The following is a 19,021-nucleotide window of genomic DNA, read 5'->3' on the forward strand; positions in this document are numbered from 1 at the left end:
ATAGACAAAGGTGACAAACAGGTTTCTTCTATATAAAGGGGAAAGAAAGTATGGTGGCAGATACCCTGTCTAGGAAAGAGGGTTCTGACCTACTGCCTCAAAGTCAGTGGATGGCTCCCAGGCTGGGAGCTACAGTGGCAAAGCATTGTGGGACACTCAGGGTTACAGGGTAAAAAGTAACACAACTTCTCACTGGTCTGGATTTCACCCCGAATTCTGTGATACTGCTGTAGTCCAGACTGGACATGACAAAAGTATGTATAACCAAGGTCAGGATGAGATGGTGTCTCCTACCTAGCTGAAAATGATAGCATCTATGAGTAATGCTTTCTATTACATGAGAGCTTAGCATCAGTGAGGAATCCAAGAACACTCCTAAATTACAAACTGAACTGACAAATTGTAGGGTGTGTACCTTCAACTTAAGTGTACTGCACCATCGCTGCAAACTCCTCAAAGTGCTTTCTTCTGCCCACCACAACTGAAGAGACTATTGATGGATTCATTCTCAGGCAGGTTAGGGACACATTCTGCATTAATTTCATATTAGCCTTTTGGCTAAAATATCTGTTTCACAACTGATATGTTCTCTAGTGGCAGAATCTGTCCTGCACATGATGTTGTTTAGTAACTACAGGAGCCATTTGAGAAGCTTTTTCTCCTTCACAGCTTGTCTGCTCTTTCATCTTACCCATACTGCCAAATTCCTCTCAGTGAAGCTGCATGGGTGCAAATCAGGGCAGAATTTGGCCTATTATGCTGAATTTGTGACATCACAATACATTCTGTATGTGGCAATTTCAACTTTAACATTAGGGATGGTGACATCCCTGCAGGATCTAGCAAAAGGCTTAGTTAGGCTATGAGAGAGAAAAGCCCTCTTTTAAAACATAAATATCTTTACTAATAGCAAAGTGTAAACAGGAAAATCAAACTATACATGTTTGGGTGTTCTTTCAAACTTTTTTTCAATTTTGATATAGTATTAAGGAAGGTCCACCTTTAAATACAAAGTTGAATGTGATGTGTTATAACATGTGCCTGCTTCTGGCTTGCAAGTGATAACTTTTTGTAAAACTTTAATCAGACGCTCTACTTTGCTTCTGGAAACAAATGTATTTTTGAGTAACTCATAGCATCAAAGTAGCTAATCACAAGTAAAAGCAAGTTTTACCAGTTTGGGCATAGACAAGTCCTTGCACATTTCAGGCCTAATCTTTAAGGTGCTGAGCACTTCCTGTAGGGTGCTGAATTCCATCAACTTTCCTTTAAATTAGTGGGAGTCAGAAAAGCTGAGCGTCTCCTCAGAATTAGGACCCTCAGGGCAGAGACAAAGCTTAATTTGGGCTGTGGTTAGTGATTTGGTCGAAAGCTAAATTAAAAGCAGCAACTGGATATTTTCCCTTCTGTATTGCTCAACCCTAAATTTGTTTGAACATATGGGGAAAAATAATCCTTGTTCTAACTTCTTTGAAAACAATTGAGTTACAGCTCCACTTAATTTGGCTCATTGAGTGACAGAATTTAGGAAAAGTGCGCGCGCTCTTGCTCTCTCTCTGACACACACACACTGGTGGGCAGTGTGACACCCTGGCACCAGGGTGGTGTGATGGCATGGAGGGGGGTAGAGTGACACCCTGGCATAGGGGTGGAGTGGGGGGTGTGTGGAGTGACACTTTGACCACAGCATTCATATCAACAATGTTCAAGGCACAAAGACCTCCAGGAAGTTGTCATTTAGCAGTCCTCAGCAATGTGTGTCATGGTTTGGGGCTGCCCACATTGACATAGTGGACTGTCTCTGAAATGTTGCTGAAATTCCGCTGCAGCACAAATTCCATGTCCAGTATGAAACTGGCTCAGAAGGCTCCATTGCCTTAGTGGTAAATCAAATCTGGGTTGACGTTGAGTGGGGTCTCAGAAAAGATAATTGTCATTTTCTCTATGGACCACGAAGCTCGCCACTCGTCCTCTATTGGAAATCCCTTGTCCGGTAAACTTATCCACAATGGGCAACATCAGGGCAGATGACCATTTGGTTGATTAAACAAGTCTTTATTTAACAGTAGATGTGGCATATCATGCAATTTTGTCACGAGCTTTGCTATGCTTTCCTCTTTGTGAACATTGGGTGGAGCAATATTGCAGAGACCTGGTGACCATGGTAGAGGAGTCATGCCCCTGGCACTGGGGCAGTGTGAGGGTATGGGGGGGTGGGATGAGTGCTGGCAGTGGGGTGGTATGATGGCGTTGGGTGGGATGCTTTTATGCCTTGGCATTGGGGCAGTGTGAGAGCATGGTGGTGGGGGTGGTATGACCCCCTGGCACTGGGGCAGGTGCGGGGTGTTGTGGGAGCGGTGGGATGCCCTGGCACAAGAGTGGTCTGAGGGCGTGGGGAAGTGGCATGAATCCTGGCACTGAGGCAGTGTGAGGGTGCAGGGGGGGGTGGTGGGAGGGCATAGTGGAGGGTGGTGGGATGCCCTGGCATTGGGGTGGTGTGAGAGCATGTTGTGGGTGGGAGTGGAGTGATGCTACAGCACTGGGGCAGTATGGGGGTGTGATGGGGGGCAGTGTGAGGGTGCAGTGTGACACCCTGTCAGGGGGGCAGTGTGGGTATGCCCTGGCAGGGGGGTACAAGACTATGGGGGGGTGGGGAAGGGATGACGCCATGGGGCGAGCCCTGACACTGAGGCGATGTGAAGGAGTGGGGGAAGAAGGAGCAGGGGAAGGGGCCGTGTGAGGCCGGGGGGTATGACGCCGTGGTGGGTGGGGGATTCCCTGGCACGGGGGCGGTGTGAGGCCGGGGGTGCGCTATGATGGGAAGCGATGGGATCCCTGGTACTGGGGCGGCGTGAGGCGGGGGGGCAGCGCAGCAGGCAGAGCCCCGCCCGCTTGGGCGAGGGGCACAGAGAGGGCGTCTCCCCGCCTGCCTCGGGCGCCGCCGGCAAACCCTGGGTCCTGTGGCGGGCGGGAGAGCTCCGGGCCCGGCCAGCCCCGCCGCCTCCCCCGCCCGGGGCCAGGCGGAGCCAGCCGCGGGAGGAGGAGCGGGTGAGAGGTCGGCCAGCTCCGGTCGCCCACAGAGGCTGAGTCCCGGGCGGAGAGGGCGGCGGTGAGTGCGGCGGCCCAGCAGGGGGTGGCAGGGAAAGGGCTTGGCTCGGCTCGGGTAAGCCCCGCAGGCGCTGGGGGGAAATCGCGGCTGGCGGCGACCCGCAGAGCAGTGGCCAGCGCCGTGCCCGTGCGGCCGCTCTCAGCGCCGGCCCTCCCCGGCGTATCTGGCTCGGCGGGTGAGGTGACTCCTGAGACCCCACCCCCCCGGCATGCCTGGCTCTGCGGGTGTGGTGCCCGAGACCCCCCCCCCAGTTCCCCCCACCGCCCCGGCATGCCTGGCTCTGCGGGTGTGGTGCCCGAGACCCCCCCCCCAGTTCCCCCCACCGCCCCGGCATGCCTGGCTCTGCGGGTGTGGTCCCCGAGACCCCCCCCCCCCAGTTCTCCCCACCGCCCCGGCATGCCTGGCTCTGCGGGTGTGGTGCCCGAGACCCCCCCCCCCAGTTCCCCCCACCGCCCCGGCATGCCTGGCTCTGCGGGTGTGGTCCCCGAGACCCCCCCCCCCCAGTTCTCCCCACCGCCCCGGCATGCCTGGCTCTGCGGGTGTGGTCCCCGAGACCCCCCCCCCCAGTTCTCCCCACCGCCCCGGCATGCCTGGCTCTGCGGGTGTGGTGCCCGAGACCCCCCCCCCCCGGTTCCCCCCACCGCCCCGGCATGCCTGGCTCTGCGGGTGTGGTGCCCGAGGACCCCCCCCCCCCAGTTCCCCCCACCGCCCCGGCATGCCTGGCTCTGCGGGTGTGGTGCCCGAGGACCCCCCCCCCCAGTTCCCCCCACCGCCCCGGCATGCCTGGCTCTGCGGGTGTGGTGCCCGAGACCCCCCCGGCATGCCTGGCTCTGCAGGTGTGGTGCCCGAAACACCCCCCCCCCCGGCATGCCTGGCTCTGCGGGTGTGGTGCCCGAGACCCCCATCTCCCTCCCTGCCCCGCCCCTGCTGAGGCTGGCCCTGGAGGAAGGTGCCTCCTGAAACACCCCCGTCCTCCCCCACGCCTGCGCGCCGTGGCGTGGCTGGCGGTGGGAGAGTGAGGGGTGATATTCACATGCTCCTCCAGTGTGGTTAGCACACAGGGCAAATGGTTATTGAACTTCTCTCCCTGCATGGAGAGTGTGCCTGCTTATATGAGTGCCAGAGTTGGAAGTGATGGCAGGGTATTGGGAGTGACTTATTACAGGAACTTCCCAGCAGGTGTGGAAATAGCGCCTACCCTGGCTGGCTAGCCTAGTTTTCCACTTGCTGCTGTCCCTTCAGCCACTTCCTTAGAGTTGAATCAACCCCCACGCAAACACCTTCTGCCCCATCTTTGTGATACTGCTAAATTTATGGGGTAATAGTCCTTGATACTGTTACAGGCAGGAAAAGGAAATACCTTGGTCCTGGATGGGAACAATTATGACAGAACTTAAAACCTATGGTAGAACACATGGTCTGGGGATTGTCTGGTGATAGTTGTCACTTTATTACTTCATATTTACTATATTTCCCCCCAAAACTAGTGGCAAAACTAGTCTTAAGGAAAATGTGGTAACAGAAAGAAAGAAGGGAGTTAATTAAGGTGTCCTGTCATGTTTAGTGTTTGTCTGTTTGCCATGTTTGGCCTGTTTGCTGCTGGGAAGAAATATGCAACTTGTTGAAAATTCCATCTGGATCTAAACTCTGTTATCTATCTTCTCATCCTTATTACCTGTTTATCCTCTATTCCCCAAGCTGCTTTTGGGGACAGAATATTTACATTCACTAGTGTAATGACAGTTGTTTCAGAGGCTGGTATACTGTCTACAGATAATCTTTTAGCTGATGTCAAAAAGTGTATTTGTTTTAAGAAAGAGTTTGGCTCTGCTTTTAAAGTGTATTAAACCTTCAAAATATTGCACATCCTCTTATGCTTGTGTGTAGCAATCTCTGGTGTTTCAGCTGCAGAAGTGAATGGATAAATCAGATAATGACCAATCTAAATCAGCAAACATTTTAGTTAGCAAGTTTGTGCTTTTTTTAACTTCCCCAAATTTCAATTTTGCATTAAAGCCAACATATATTTAGACTGATTTTATTTAATTTCAGTTAGTTACATATTCCTACTAAAAACCCCACTCATTTATTAAAAAATACACTGAGTATGTAGCTATAAAAGTTCTGCTTAAACAAAAACATATTTGGAATAAGTATCTTGTCCATCCATTGTGAATACTGATTAATTTTTATTCAGTATGTCTTTATAGTGCATGTTAGTGATCTGAGCATGAGGCTGGAGTCAGAAATTGCTGTGCTCTAATCCTAGCATTGACGCTGATTTGCTGTATGGCCATGGACAAATCACTTACAGCTGTGTCTCATTTTCCACATCTGTAAAGTGGGAATCACAAAATTCCACAAAGGAAAGTTGTGTTGATTAAGGCCCCAGTCCTGCAACTATTTGTGTGGGCAGACAAGAACTTCATTGGGGCACTGTGCTGGTCTAGTAGTCTGTCTTCATGCGACAAGTTGCAGATTAGGTCTAATTAGTGCATTTAGGTAGAAACATGTTATATTATTAATCAAAATGTGCCTCACCAACACTTGTGACTTGTCTTATATATAAATTGACGTTAGTCATTCTTAAACTGCAATATCTTATACCAGGCTAATATTCATGATGTTTTTAATGAGAGAAAGTCTTTAAGATCCATTTAAATGATGTTTTTATTGTATTTTTTAGCATTATGTATAAAATAATATTTAAAGTGATTTGTCACATTTTCCCCAATATTGCAATTAATTTAGAGCTAATCATAATAGGTTATTAGTTTGTATTTATGTTAATTGTAGATTAGCTTGAAAATAAAACTCCATGAGTAAGTGACCAGTACTGTATAGTAGTAGTATTGTCTGCTGGTCCAACACAAACTAAATGAGGTTAAAGGATTAGTATACAGTTAATGACTTCTAAATCTCCTATTTCATCTCGCCATTGTATATTTTAGAGTAATTTGGGAGCTTTTTAGTCAAGTGCTAAATGTCAGAATACATTTCATGAATTGCTTTCCCTTAGAAATTTAGTGCAATAAAGCAATCTTATCTGCATAATTATAAAGCTAATCAAGTTACATACATTTCGTAATGAAACACTTTGAAATTGTTCTGAGACTTCTAACTTCATCTCTTTTTTGGATATATTGCAGTCTCAGAAGTATACACACTTTAATTCTATTTTTAATCTTTTAGCACAGATACTGAGTTATAATAAACATACATTTTCAGCTACTTGTTTCATTTTAAATAATATGTATAATTCAAATCTGTAATTATGTAGTAACTAATTCTGTGGCTACTAAAGGTCTGAATTCTTGGGCCCTGATCCTGCAAAAGCTCAGGACCTTGGAGCCTAACTCATAAACAATGTGTCTATGGCTCTAAGAGTACAACCTGTGGAATATCTTAAATGCTGGCTTCACAGCAGGCTTACGTGTTCTTGGGATATTGGGTCTGTCTTGGAAGATATTGAACATCATAAGTTTTACAGAAGGTAGTAGCTCAGTTGCTGTACAGACAAAGCTCCCCAGCTCCTGATTCTTGGTCTGTTGGTTAGGCCCTGCAGCAGAAGCAAACCAATAGGAATTATTCCAGCAGCCTGGTTCTAATGAACTGACCTACCCTATCCCATAATACAAGAACAAAGACAGACTAAATGAAATTGACAAATTTTAAAATGAATAAAACGTCCTTTTTATGCAATATAAAATTAACTTGTGAAACTTGCTGCCACAGAAATAAGTAACTTGGCAAGATTCATAAAAGGATTGAAGCCATCTAGAAATGAAATTAGCATCTGCATTTATAAAATAAAGGATAAAAATGACAAGGGCTATCAACCCTCTTGCTTTGGTGCAAGGACCAATGGCCTGCACCTGCTTAAATTGAAATCCGTAATAAAATTTATTAACTTCAGTGAGAGCAAGGAGCAGGATCTTTTCTCAAATCCTGAGTTGGGCTGAGGACTTGCAATTCCCAGTGGTACCAAACCGGCAGATTGTTTGGCATCTCTCTGGATTCAGTCCAGTTTTATCACTGCTGGACTCGGGCAGCTTTTTTCCCTCAATGTGGTGATATTGCTCCTGCCGACAACACCCTGTTCAACTTGTCACAGCAAAACTTTTGTCTTTTTTGGGGATGGGGGGTGGGGGTGTTTGTGTTTTAACTTTCTGAAAGACACAAGTTTTGTTGCTCAGTTACCAGTGTAGACATAGCCTTAGTAACATTACATCAATAGGTGATGATACTGTGTCCATGGGACAGAAAACCACATATTGCTGCATGTTCCTGGCAGGAAAAATCAGTTTAAAAAGGGGGCTGTGGAGGGCTGCTGCTAGTCAGAACACAATTGTGCTACTTTGGTAGTGTATACTAGTATCAGATATATGCGTAGGTCAAGAATTTTGTCCCTGCTATTTAGATGTCAGCTAGGCTTGTTCTGTTTATACCATCTTTCTTTCCATCCCTTTTCCATATTTTTTTTAAAACTTGCAGTACAAACATTTCAGTTTGACATGATTTAGTTTCAGGTTTAGTCATAAACTTGTTCTAGGCATTATTTTTTCACTCTGCTTCATGTACAACCGTTCTATCATACAACATCTCGTAAAAGTTGACAGTTAAAGTGAAGGGTGAGATCCTTGGATGTTTGGAGAATGTAAAACTGAATTTTATCTTGGTGGGTAATGTATATAGAAAACCCATTCTTTCATATGGGCTAGTATTTAAACGTTGACTTTACAGCTGCAGAGACTGGTATTTTCAGTTCCCTGCCCAATCGTCGTCTTGCATTTTGTGACCCACCCTTGTTAAACAGGGAATTGTAACACGTTAAATGAAGTCCTGCTGGATCTTGCATTCTTAATAGATAGTTATCTGTGAATGCTCATGCAGGTAGGTGTTCTTAGGAAAACACAGTGTCTGGAACAACTTTTCTCACTTGCATGGGTGGAGATTGGGCAGTTTGTATTGAGGCTCAAAGGCAACTGTAAATTTCATTTAACTATTTGAGATTAAATACTCACATGTAAGGCAAAATAACAAAGGTGAGTTATACTATTCCTAGTGTTGATATAGGATACAAACAATAAACCTTAATTAGCCTTTCATTGCTAGAAACTGTAGGGAGGTGCGGGGGGAGCCACAATTATTATGGTTCTAAAGGGATTGATTTCCTCCGAGCCAGATTCTGATACCTTCACTCCTGCTGAGTAGCACCTTGCTCTGCAAGTAGTCTGATTGAATTGAATGGGACTGCTTGCAGAGTAAATTACTACTCAACATGAGTGAGGGTGTTCAAATCAGGTGTGAATGAGGAAATGTTAAACATACTGTAGGTCTTGGCTAAGTGGCAGCTTAGGGGATGTGGAGTCGTAACTGTCTGCAAGTATTTGAAGTATGTCAATACCAAGGAGGGAAAAGAATTGTTGATTATGATTCAAGGGGCTATAATTAGGAAAAATTGGGTAACAGTAAAAAGGGAAATTGTAGGCTGAATATCAGGTGGAATTTTATGACCATGAGACTTGTTGCTATGTAGAATAGTCATCCAGCGGAAGTGGTAGAAACCCTGCTTTTACAATTAAATTGAACAAAACCAGAAGAAAATGTATTGTACAATGCATAAGTGTTCCCATGGGGAAGTATAAAAGTTATATAATCTAGTCTTACTCAATGACTCTTTCTGTTTGATCCAGGTTGGCATTCATCTTTGTGCTTTAATAAAATGGCTGGAGCTAATTGCTTATAAATGAACACTATTCCACCATCCTCCATCAATTACGTCAATTACATATTCATCTGAGAAGCCAGAACTGCTTTTCTGGTAGGGTATCTTATATTATGAGTATTTTTTGTGTGTGGTTAAGGCCCAGAACTGTACACCTCAATGTATCTCCATTTCCTTTCCTGCAAATGAGACCTCCCTAACTCAAAGGAGCGTAGTGCGGCTTGGTTTGCTGATATTCATAGTGCATTGAGGTTCCTGAGTGGAAGTCTCTCTGAAAGTGTAAAGTATCTTCTCTATTTCTTCCTGGAGGTAATTTTCTTTCCTTTTTTTAAAGTAACACTGTCAATATCTATAGACTTAAAGATGTAGCAATTTAAAAACATTCACTCCAATCAGAACCTCCTGATGTCTTACATATAATTGTATTTCTTTTAAAAAGTTTAAAAATTCTTTGGGTCTACAGCAACTAACAGAGCCCCAATGTTGTGCCCAGTGTTCCCTGCATGAAAAAATAGAAGGCTTATGTTATCTTTCATCAAAAGATCTCAACGTGCACTAAATTTGTGAGGTGTATACGTTTTATTTTGTCCAATTTGAAGGTGGAGAAGCTGAGAGGTGGAGAAGTTTGGATTTGACCACAAGGTCACCCAGTGAGTCAGTTGCAAAGCCAAGGTTAGAATCCAAAATTACTCTGTTCTTTGCCAAAATAGGCGATGCTCCCTTCCTACACAGCACGCCACTACTACATATGTAGATTTAAAGGGTTGGATCATTTAAAAATGGTGGTTGGCCTGCAACATCTAGATAAATAGTAGGTGGGAGGTGAGCAATGGTGCAGGGATTGGTTTCCAAAGTACTGTGTATCGTAGCTAATAGCTGAGTCAGGGGGAGAACGTGACTTGGTGGATAGTTGGTAGGCACTGGTGTGAACAAGTTAAATGGAGGCACTATTACTTGACACTTAGTGTTTACAGGATCTTATCCTAAGGTGGAACAAACTATCATTTATTTATTTCCCGTTCATGACATCTTGCTTTGCAATCCTAGGCAGGAGACCATCAATCGAATTAGATGTTAGAAATTTTCTCTTTTTTCTTTTTTGCCAAATGCCTATTTGTTTTTAAATTGTTTGTACATAGCAGACAGGAATTCAGTCATTTTAATCAATTGTAAATTTTTTTATTTATAAATTAAATGCTCTGTAGGAAGCCTCCAGAAAAGTTTTCTGTAAACTGCCTATCCCTAATAGGATATGTTTAGATTTCTGTTCTGTGTAGTTACGTTTTCATGCTTAAATTTTCTTAACAGTTGGTTGAATATACAGTTACATGCTATTTGAACTGTCTGTGTTTATGAATTTAAATCCTTAAAACTGGCTCATTGCTTTAAGTCATTAATCATTTCAATAAGTAATTAAGCTTTTCAGGAAGAAAATTTCCATTCTTTTTTTTTTTTTTTTTAAGTCAAGTTTACATAAACAGGAATTCACAATTTGTTAGACTTCAGTGTCTCAGTGGAATAAATGAAATTCTGTTGTAGAGCAGTCCATATCAGTTCATAGATGGAAATGTTGACCATATTATTTCATCTGGAATGTATAGTAAGTCTAGAAAAGATACGGCAATTCATCTGTGGCTGCCATAGTTCATTTCTGCTTTGAGTTTACTAAAACACAACAGAAATAATGGTGCAATCCTGCAACCTTTACTCAAGTTAATAAGCCTTACATGAGCAGTCCCGTTGGCCTCACTTGGCCTACTCTCTTATGTAAATGGTGCAGAAGAGTAAATAATTTGTGTTGCATTGCAGCTGCTTTGTTCTCCTTTTTCTCTTAAGAAAAGGGAAGACTATAGAGGGATCTGCCCAAAGTGGCATATACCGTGTTAATAGCATAAGCCTGCTGAGCTGGATTTATCTACCTAAAAGAAAAAAATGACTGAGATAATGGACTATTGAGTTTACAGAGGCATAGTTAAAATAGATTGATGTGGCAGTAGTTTAGCATAAATTGGAAAACTTTGGATGCAGAATTTTTCAAGAATCTTTGACTTGTCTTTCACAAAATAACTCTGCTTTCATATTTAAAGTATTGCACTTGTATAAACTAGCAAAAATACTTAAATGGGTTTTAGTAAGTATGTAATTTTAAAACATAAATATTAGGGCTGTGAAGCGATTGCAATGAAAAAGATTAAGTGTGCGATGTTAATGGAATGCCATTTATTTAAATATTTTTGGGTGTTTTCTACTTTTTTAAATATATTGATTTCAGTTACAACACAAAAAGAAAAGGAGTACTTGTGGCACCTTAGAGACTAACCAGTTTATTTGAGCATAAGCTTTCATATAGTCTCTAAGGTGCCACAAGTACTCCTTTTCTTTTTGCGAATACAGACTAACACGGCTGTTACTCTGAAACCTGTCAGTTACAACACAGAATACAAGTGTATAGTGCTCACTTTATATATTTTTTATTACAAATATTTGCACTGTAAAAAATAAAAGATAGTATTTTCAATTCACCTCATATCTTTTGTTGATCATTTTTACAGTGCAAATACTGCACTGAATTTTATGAAATCAGTAAAGGAACAAATGATATAAAGGAAGGCTAATGCTGAAGACACAATGTGCTTTATTCATTTATTTTGACAATTATAGTTATTTATAATACTTTAGGGCAGTGGTTCTCAAACTAGGGCCACCATTTGTTCAGGGAAAGCCCCTGGTGGGCTGGGCCGGTTTGTTTACCTGCCGCGTCTGCAGGTTCAGCTCATTGCGGCTCCCACTGGCCGCGGTTCGCCGCTCCAGGCCCATGGGGACTGCAGGGAGCGGCGAGGGCCAAGGGATGTGCTGGCTGCCCTTCCTGCAGCCCCCATTGCCCTGGAGAGGCGAACCACGGCCAGTGGGAGCTGCGATCGGCTGAACCTGCGGACGCGGCAGGTAAACAGCCCGGCCTGCCAGGGGCTTTCCCTGAACAAGCAGCGGCCCTAGTTTGAGAACCACTGCTTTAGGGTACATCTACACAGAAAAATAAATAAAACACTGCAGCAAGTCTCAGAGCCCTAGCATAAATATCTACACTGCTATTTTTAGCCCTGTGACCCTGAGTCAGTTGATGTGAACTCTGAGGGGTAGTTCTGACTGCAGCTAGACACCTGCGGCTGGCCTGTGCCAGCTGGCTCATGCTTGTGAGGCTCGGGCTCAGGGGCTGTTTAATTAAGTCCTAGAGCCCAGCCTGAACATCTACACCACAATTCAAGAGCCCCTGAGCCTGAGCCTGAATGTCTACACCACAACTAAACAGCTTGTTAGCCTGAGTCCCATGAGCCGAAGCAGCTGGCCTGGGCCAGCTGCGGGTTTTTAATTGCAGTGTGGACCTATCCTGAGACTTGGCGCTACAGATATTTTTGCAGCGTAGACATACCTCTAGCATGCCATTTTTAAATGGTAGTGCAGGATAGTCTTAAAGAGAATAAAGATTTAGCAAAATAAGAATTCACTTAACCTCTTTATTATAGGGCTTGAAAATTTAACCTTCAGGCCAGTACACATTAGGTAAGTCTAGCCAGGGTGAAAAATACTTACGCTGCTATACACCCTGGAACTAATACATCAGTCAACTCTCTATTTAAAATATTAAAAAAGAAAACACTTGCTCTGTCCCTCTTGCTTTTGTTATGCCTGCTTTCCTTTCCTGTCTTGATGGCACTTTTTTTTTTCTTTAAGTTGGCCTCTTCCTTAAAACTGCCAACAAGGTTGACATGAGCTTGTCTTCGCTAGAAAATTTGGCTGTACCAGGATACAATGTACAACTGATTTTGCTGTCAGTGTAGATGAGGACAAGTAGTGTTTAACACCTGACTCACAATCAAGAGACAATTTTAAGCATTGTTTGCCCCCATCATGAATGAATGCAAAGTTAAGTTTACCATTGCAGTGTTGCCTGCTCTACTGACTTTATCTGAGTCTTGTGATATTTAGTGTTTTTCTTAAAGCTACAGCTGCTTCAACTAAGGGTATGTCTACACTGGCAGAGTTACATCGCTGGCAGTTACAGCGCTGCTCAGGGAGCGCTGAAGGGGAACCGCTCTTGTGTGTTCACACTGTCAGCTGCCTGCGCAATAGCGTGTTCACACTTGCGGCACTTGTAGTGGTATTTGGAGCAGTGTACTTTGGGCAGCTATCCCACAGAGCATCTCTTCCTCTTCTGCCGCTAAAAGTTGTGGGAAGGCGGAGGGTGTCGCGGGGCATCCTGGGCCCTGTCCCAGTGCCTGTGATGCATTGCTTTGCATCCCAGCAATCCCTGTGCTTCCGTCCACATTTGGCACCATCCTTCAACGGTTTGTGTATTGCGCGCTCTGCCTCTTTGGTCTGCAGGAATGGATCCCAATAATGCTGCTCGCTCTCACTAACACATCATGAGTGGCAGTGGAATTATTCCTTAAACTTCAAAGGTAAGAGGAGTTCAACATTGATCTCTCCACATGTAGTAGCTATGACACGAGATTGCTTGTGGCATTCATGGAGGAGCTGATCACAGTGGAACACCGCTTTTGGGCTCTGGAAACAAGCACTGAGTGGTGGGATCACATCGTGATGCACGTCTGTGATGACGAGCAGTGGCTGCAGAACTTTCAGATGAGGAAAGCCACATTCCTGGGACTGTGTGATGAGCAAAATTTAGCAGAACACCTAACAGCATGAGGACTAAACTGAGGGGTGGGGGGCTATTGTCCAGGGACAAAGCTCAGGTGAGCAGCCAAGGGTAGTTGGACTCATACCAAGATGTTCTCCCTGAGTCCTCTGAACAGAGTCCTGTTTTGTAGCTTCTGACTAGCAGGTGTTGAATAAATTGATTCGAAACCCTTCCCTATGTGCAAACCTGGCTGCTGAAAAAAGAGAAGATGCTTATATTCCTATTTTCCTCCCTTCCACTTACTCCAGAAGTTCCTGGGTACAACATGGGTGGAGGGAAATAAAGAGAAATCTCTTCTTCCTCTCTGACTCCATTTTTAAGTCCTCCTTGCCAGTGAGTAGATCCAGTGTCTGTCTCTGCTATTGCTCATAGCCTTCTTAAGAAGCAGCAGCATGAAATTCACTGCTCTGGGTGAAGGAGTCTTTTGTTCCCATTTTCCTTTCCTCCTTCTAAGTTTTTGTTTTTGTTTTAAACCAGTGCCCCCTCCATTTATTTGCATTGAGACCCTGGAGTCTGGTGTCTCTTGTTATGGGAAGGTGGTTTCTGCCATTAGGATGATCCAGTTGGCTGTCAGTCTGGGCATGAGGCATGTCATTCTGATGCCAAGTTAATGTGGTTTAAAATAACCCCGACCAGCCCTTTAAACCTGATTCTGAAGTACCATATTGATGGGATGTGTGGCAGCAATTTGACTAATATAGACATGCAAGTAACAGAACAAGATAAATACTGGATTATATGATGTTTGCCACCACTTACAGTATTAAATGTCTGTGTGGTGAGCCAGGTCACCTGAGGGTATCTTGCCCATGTACCACTAAATCTGGGGACACGGTAAGACTGTGGGGCCCAAAAATAGAAGGGAGGAGGCTGGGACATTACAGGGCCAACAGAAGTCCATGCCTGCCCTCTGGGATCTGCATTGCCTCATTGCCCTAGAAGTTGCCCTAGATGATGTGCTGTTCAGGGGTCAGCCCCCTGTTGTGACCTGATAGTTTTTACTTGATTGGAAACAAGTCCTAGACACTGGAGTGCCTTTTTGTGAAGCAAACAGCTACAAATTCTGGAGAAGTGGATCCGTCTGGGACAGTTTTTAAAATGGCTAAGCTTTTGGGAGGTCCCTGAGTTGCTGGCTGTGACAGCTGATGGAGCCATGCAGGCTCCTGGGGAACAGGTTTGTGCAGTGTCAGGTAGAAGCTCCATGCCTGGGGTTCCCAGTGGTGCCCTGCTTCCCCCAAGTGTGGTGAGTCCACTGGCTTCAGATCCTGCATTCCATGGTGGTGATACTGAGTCTCAGCCTCAGGCTGCTCCACTCCCTGCTCCTCTGAGGATGGATCTGATTGATGTGCCCACTACTTCTCCTATGCCTGGTTCCCTTTTGAACAATGGGGATGCTATTGCAGAAGCCTGATATTCTTCTGTGTTCGTGGAGTCCAAAGGAGATGAAGAAGATGATGATGTCTCTGACTTCTTGCTGGTCCCTGATGTCCTCACAAGTCAGCTGGACAGGAAGGGTGGTACAGCATGCAGGAGGTGAATGACTTTTGAGATGACACTAAAGGCAAAAGGGGAATTGAAGTTGAGGCCTGTTTCCCTGATCTGCAGTGCTTTGTTCATTTGGCCTCTCTTGTTTTGAGGGATACCTTATTTGATAGCAGGAAACGTTTCCATTTCAAGAAGTTGGTAGGCAAAGTCAGAAAGCATGCTGGTAACTGTTCAGGGCCTTAAAGCTCCCCTATGGCTCATGTATCTCTAGGTCGTCCCACTCTGACTTGTTTCCCTCTGTGCTCTATCTTTATCCTTCTAACTTCTGTGGTGCTGCTCAGCCCTGGCTCTCTGAAATATTAATGGGTACCAGGGTGGTTGTTGAAGGGCACAAGTTCTTGAGCTTCTCTGATAAAACCTGGACAGTCTTTTTTGCAAGAGATTTGTTTGGATCCTGTTGACCAGGAAGCTGTCTGAATGAAGAGGAAGGGGAAGCTTGTATGAGCCATGTCAGTGCTAGGATGATGTCAGTGCTAGGGTGGCTGTACTTTTCTCCCAGAGAGCAGCTTTCCTTTGTGAAAGAGATTATGTAAAGTCAGATCCTCCAGATGGAGGTGTGTATTGGTGCTGTGTTGGTTAGTTTTTTACTGTCTGTGGCCCTACTCTTGGGTAGGACCACGTTTCCTTTTTGCAGATACCCAGTTCCTGCTTGGCTCTGGTCCTGGATGCTATTATTGTCTGCAGGGGCGGGGATGATGACTTCATTTGTACTGTATATTGTTTTAGACAGGAGCCGTCTGGAGCCACACCCTTCGCTGGCCAAGGAGCTGTATTGTCTCTTGTAGAACTTTGGGTTAGTGGATGACTGGAGGTTCTCTCACACCACTCTAAGGCAGTATTTTGGCTCAAAGGCCACCCCAACCAAATCTCTGGGGCTAGACTGGATTGCTTTTATGCTGTAAAGTCCAGTATGATTGTTTGTTCAGTTCTGCTTGTCTCCCACTCACTTGGCTGATCATCATTGTCTCTGTCAGTGTTTCTCTGCCCTGTCCTGCCTATGCTTCCCGCTGGTGTTTTTATCACCAACTTGTTTCAGAACCTGAATTTCACCCAGGCGTTAACTGTTTTTTTGGGAACATTGGCAGCAGCAGAAGTCCTTAAGACAGTGGCAGAACATGAGAGGTCCAAATTCAATTGTTTTGCCAATGCTACACTCAGGCTGCTGTGAGGGCCTTGCGTCATGGTGAGTGCCCTGGGATGGGACACTGTGGATCTTCGTGACAGCCTTGAGGCTTTCATTTTTTATGAATTGACACTAGGAGTTCATGGGAGAGGTCCGAAACAAGCCATTGTTTCTCTTGGAAGTACAGCAAGACTTCTTGGCAGAGTGAAAAGGACCAGTCATCAACTACATAACTGAGTGGCACAGGGCACATTTTCTTCCTTTTCTGTTTACCATTTCTGAAAATATATTAAAGAAGACCAGGGAGAAAACCCCTAACCAATCAAAAGGACCAAAATTTGAGCCTTCAGAGCACTTCCTGGAGGAGAACATTTCAGGGAGCTCTGGTTTGGGCCTATTGCCCTCATTTCTTTGGTTTGGAGAGGAAGACTGTGGACTGTCAGCAGATTCACTGTCTCCAGCTGCCCAGGCATATCTGACATCTGATTCTGTGGAAGTCCAGAAAGTATCTGTGTCTTTCTGTGGTGCTTTGTACTCACTTGAGTCCTGTGACATGTTGGCAATGGTGGAGCTGTACCACAGGTTGCCCTGTCTCGCTAGTGAGGAACAACAATGTCTGGAGCCCTTCTGTCCTTGCAGGAGCTCTGTTGTGGTCCAGCAGCTCTCTACAGGCAGAGCCTCGGGAAAAGAAAAGCTGTCGTCTAAATTTTATAAATATTTCTAGGATCTTATTGGTCCTGATATTTTCCTGGGTGGTTTCTGGAGTGCTGCCTGGGGATGGAGCTGTCCCTCAGTTATCACAGGGCAATAATTACCCTGCTGCCCAAGAAATGGGACCTTTATGATGTGTGGAACTGGAGACCTATTTTTCTTCTCTGTCCCAATTACAAGATCCTATTCTATCCTATTTGGATGCAGTGTTTCATTTTTTTCCTCAATTGTTCCCATTTGATTAGTCTCTTTGGGTTTGTGTGATAGCTTTTCAATGGCTGGGAACTGCTTTTCTCCAGACTTGAGTTTATTCTGGGAGTGCAATACCCAGCCTGGGTTTTTTTACTGTGTGGTGGTGTTACTGTATCAGGTCAAACTGGTCATTCTGAACTTTCCCAAGGACAAAGTGACAGGGATAAAGGGATGTGATGTACTGGAGTTGTTCTGCATGCTGATAGTTGCCTGCCTCTGGGTTTGTTACCTTTTTATACGCTCACTTTGAAGTCTGGATATGTTTTGATTGACCAGATGTATTAATAATGTCTTGAGCAAACTTGATTCTGGTATCGCTATAGTGATCCATGTGTAATGTTTGTTCGGGGTGGGTTTATTGCTATTTATTCCTTTCTTTATGTATATGTAATGTATTTAATGACATTTTGAATATATTTAAATGTTTTTTTACAGTGAATAAAGGTGTTATTCACATCTCTCCTATCCTTCCCGTGCCCCAGACCTAAAGACCTTCCTGAATCCTGACAAACATTTTTTGGAAACTGATATATGGAGATTAAACTGATACATCTGCACAAAACATTTTGGTTTCAGTGAAAACCTATTTTGCTGAAATGACAATGTTCTGACTGGCTCTAAGTTCTGAATAGGCACAGAACCTGCCAGAGGTCTTTCTCACTGCTGCAGTCTATGTGCAGATTTTGGAAAAAAGCACGGCATTGGTTCACACTCACTTAACATTTGGAAGGTTTTGTTCTTTGCCAGAAGTGCTAGGAACTTAATTAAAAAAACAATATAAGCTTTCATTTTTTATGAATTGACACTAGGAGTTCATGGGAGAGGTCCGAAACAAGCCATTGTTTCTCTTGGAAGTACAGCAAGACTTCTTGGCAGAGCGAAAATGACCAGTCATCAACTACATAACTGAGTGGCACAGGGCACATGTTCTTCCTTTTCTTTTAAACATTTCTGAAAACATATTAAAGAAGACCGGGGGAAAAACCCCTATCCAATCAAAAGGACATAAATGTAGTGGTTGGAATGTGTCCTTCAACCCATGTAAATTTGTTGTATCAACTATCTGATGCCACATCACAGTGAGAACTAGGGTGGCTGCATGAGCTAGAAAGGCAGAGCAGAAATGCCAAAATCTTCTCATACTGATTTCTAATGTTATGTAACACGTTATCTATGTACCATTTACTTTTGTTGGTCACTCCTATCAGTTAATCGTGCTAAGAAACATATCCATTAGTACCAGGTTGATGTTGCCCAAGGGTGCAGAAATAATGGCAAAGGAGCAGAACAAGTGGTTACTTGGAGATCATAGCAAATGGGCTCCATTCATGAGATATAAATACTGTCCTTTTGTACTCTGTGCACATGGACTAACAAAATAAAAAAGCAAACTATATGGAATGGCTCTGTGAGAGAGACTTCAGTGTGTAAAGTCTCTTATTACTTCAGCCTTTGCTACACAGTTTCTCAGTGTTCTCTAGTATTTTCTGTAACAACAGCTGAACTGTGTGATGAATTCTAAGTTATGGCACAATGAGAAGTAAAGATGGCTCCAAACTCCATATCTGAACATCTTTGAATTTTGGGAAATTTCAGATCCATGTCAAAACTTTGAAGCTTAGATTCCTCTTTAACTGGAATTTTTAAGAACCACAGGCCTATTCAGGTACTTTACCTGAATGGGCCTGTGGTTCTTAAAAGGAATCTAAGCTTCAAAGTTTTGACATGGACCTGAAATTTCCCAAAATTCAAAGGTGTTCAGATCTGGAGTTGGCGCCATCTTTAATTCTCATTGTGCCATAACTTAGAATTCATCACACAGTTCAGCTGTTGTTACAGAAAATACTAGAGAAC

General features: G+C 44.2%; 1 protein-coding gene across 11 annotated transcripts in view; it reads left to right on the top strand.

Annotated features, from left to right (window-relative positions):
• The first annotated feature begins 2,935 nt into the window (after nucleotides 1-2,935).
• GNG12 (G protein subunit gamma 12) overlaps nucleotides 2,936-19,021 on the top strand; it is a 62,939-nt gene continuing 46,853 nt past the window's right edge. For 2 of the 11 annotated variants that reach the window (XM_073357381.1, XM_073357388.1), the window contains exons 1-2: nucleotides 2,939-3,109; nucleotides 8,806-8,933. The gene's annotated coding sequence lies outside the window, so the exon portion shown is untranslated. Of the gene's footprint in view, nucleotides 3,164-3,189; nucleotides 3,285-8,805; nucleotides 8,934-19,021 lie in introns of those variants that run through there. The other 9 variants (XM_073357384.1, XM_073357387.1, XM_073357390.1 and 6 more) reach the window with 8 other exon arrangements.

This window comes from Lepidochelys kempii, chromosome 8 (genome assembly GCF_965140265.1).
Source record: "Lepidochelys kempii isolate rLepKem1 chromosome 8, rLepKem1.hap2, whole genome shotgun sequence".
NCBI lineage: Eukaryota > Metazoa > Chordata > Testudines > Cheloniidae > Lepidochelys > Lepidochelys kempii.